Raw genomic sequence first — 2,500 nt, 5'->3', positions numbered from 1 at the left:
TGTGTGTGTGTGTGTGTGTGTGTGTCTGTGCGGGTGTGTGTGTGTGTGTGTGTGTGTGTGTGTGTGTGTGTGTGTGTGTGTGTGTGTGTGTGTGTGTGAGTGAGTGAGCGAGCGAGCGATAAGGTCAAAGTCGTAAGAACCAAGCAAGCACTTTTTCTCCATAATACTTGCTTGGAGTCAAGAACATGGACTGTGTGTGTGTGTGTGTGTGTGTGTGTGTGTGTGTGTGTGTGTGTGTGTGTGTGTGTGTGTGTGTGTGTGACGCACCGCGAGGCCCGTTACCCGTTAGTGCAGCGCTGCTCTCTGCGGCCTGCCCTGCCCTGGGAGCGTGTGGCGGTCACCAGGCAAGCAAGGCCAGGTCACCGCCACCACCACTACCAGTACCACTACTACTACTACTACTACTACTACTACTACTACTACTACTACTACTACTACTACGCCAGCTAAACCTATAGTAGTACTTGAAATGCCACACACACACACACACACACACACACACACACACACACACACACACACACACACACACACACACACACACACACCACGACCACACCACAGCTGCGAGACACAGGTGCTTGGGTGTGGTGGTGTTGAGGGGGGTGTGGGTGAGGGAGGTGGAGGGGTGAGGGAAGGACATGACAAGCGGTAGTGTGAGTTGGTTAGCACACTGCACCACTACATATTAATTTAGTTCATTATTAAGTTATTTAGTGAGTTAATTGGTTGCTTAGTTTAGTTTAGTTTAGTTTAATTAGTTAATTAGTTAAACTTCCTATTCTTGTATACTTTTCCCTCCTCCTCCTCCTCCTCCTCCTCCTCCTCCTCCAGGCCTGCTTCACCTACTCTCACCTTGGCCTGCCTCAGTTATCCATCAGAGACTTCATCCCTTTCTCCCTCTCTTCCATATCTGTGTGTGTGTGTGTGTGTGTGTGTGTGTGTGTGTGTGTGTGTGTGTGTGTGTGTGTGTGTGTTGAGCGTGAGCAAGCGCAGGCGCGGGGTCAAGGTATGAGCGGTACAGTGGCGATACACATTCAATCTCTCTCTCTCTCTCTCTCTCTCTCTCTCTCTCTCTCTCTCTCTCTCTCTCTCTCTCTCTCTCTCTCTCTCTCTCTCTCTCTCTCTCTCTCTCTCTCTCTCTCAGACCAATTTCTAGCGTACTCTCACTTTCACTGTGCCGGCACCTCCGCCACCACCATCTCCATCACCATCAAATCTTAACATTCACTTTATTTGGCGACAGAACTGAAGTGGTGTGTGTGTGTGTGTGTGTGTGTGTGTGTGTGTGTGTGTGTGTGTGTGTGTGTGTGTGTGTGTGTGTGTACTGGGATTGTCATAATTTATAGTTTTAAGATTTAAATTAGATTAATTATAGTGTGTGCAATTGTAGCGGTCAATAAACTGTGTGTGTGTGTGTGTGTGTGTGTGTGTGTGTGTGTGTGTGTGTGTGTGTGTGTGTGTGTGTGTGTGTGTGTGTGCGTGCGAAGACAGGTGAGTGTTTAGAAGCGGATATGTGTCAGGTAATACTTCCGGTGCGTTAGATAGTATGTAGCTTCTCTCTCTCTCTCTCTCTCTCTCTCTCTCTCTCTCTCTCTCTCTCTCTCTCTCTCTCTCTCTCTCTCTCTCTCTCTCTCTCTCTCCATGCTTTGTCTCATTTTTCTTCTCCATTTCCTCTTTTCTCTCATTCTCTCTACTTTCATTCTACTTTTTTCTTATCTTTATCTTTCTTTCTCTCCCGTCTTTCTTTGTCTTCTTCCTTCTTCCCAGCAACTTCCTTTTATCTTCCCCTCCTCCTCCTCCTCCTCCTCCTCCTCCTCCTCCTCCTCCTCCTCCTCCTCCTCCTCCTCCTCCTCCTCCTCCTCCTCCTCCTCCTCCTCCTCCTTCCTGTCTCGCTTTCCCTCTTCCCTTGTTACTTTCTTCCCTACTCTCTCTCTCTCTCTCTCTCTCTCTCTCTCTCTCTCTCTCTCTCTCTCTCTCTCTCTCTCTCTCTCTCTCTCTCTCTCTCTCTCTCTCTCTCTCTCTCTCTCTCTCTCTCTCTCTCTCTCTCTCTCTCTCTCTCTCGCAAACCGGCATCTGAAAGAGAGGGTGTTTGAAGCCATCATATAGGGGACCCGCAAGAGAGAGAGAGAGAGAGAGAGAGAGGTGTTAGTTTCTTGAAAATCTTTAGCATCATGATTTTATATTTTATAGTTGTTGATGTTTTATTTCTGTAGAATCTTTGAAGCTTTGACTTTCTCTTCACTTTGCCTTCCCTTCTCCTCCTCTCTTCCCTTCCCTTCCCTTCCCTTCCCTTCCCTTCCCTTCCCTTCCCTTCCCTTCCTTTTACTTTACTTTACTTTTCCTTTTCTTTCTTCCTCCTAAACTCATTCTCATCATTTCCTCTCATCCTTTCCTCCTCCACGCCCTCCCTCCCTTCCTCCCTTCGTAATGAGCCTCAGAACAGGTGTGCAATGACTGGTTCCTCACCTGGTCTCTTTCCTCCCTCCTCCTTCCTCCC

General features: G+C 48.1%; 1 protein-coding gene across 2 annotated transcripts in view; it reads left to right on the top strand.

Annotated features, from left to right (window-relative positions):
* Positions 1-2,500, top strand: part of LOC135102636 (protein gustavus-like) — a 76,604-nt gene that overhangs the window by 41,639 nt on the left and 32,465 nt on the right. The window lies entirely within an intron of this gene.

The sequence above is a fragment of the Scylla paramamosain genome, chromosome 8, assembly GCF_035594125.1.
Source record: "Scylla paramamosain isolate STU-SP2022 chromosome 8, ASM3559412v1, whole genome shotgun sequence".
Taxonomy (NCBI): domain Eukaryota; kingdom Metazoa; phylum Arthropoda; class Malacostraca; order Decapoda; family Portunidae; genus Scylla; species Scylla paramamosain.
The sequence above is the reverse complement of the archived record's forward strand: the minus strand, read 5'-3'. Positions and strand labels throughout refer to the sequence as shown.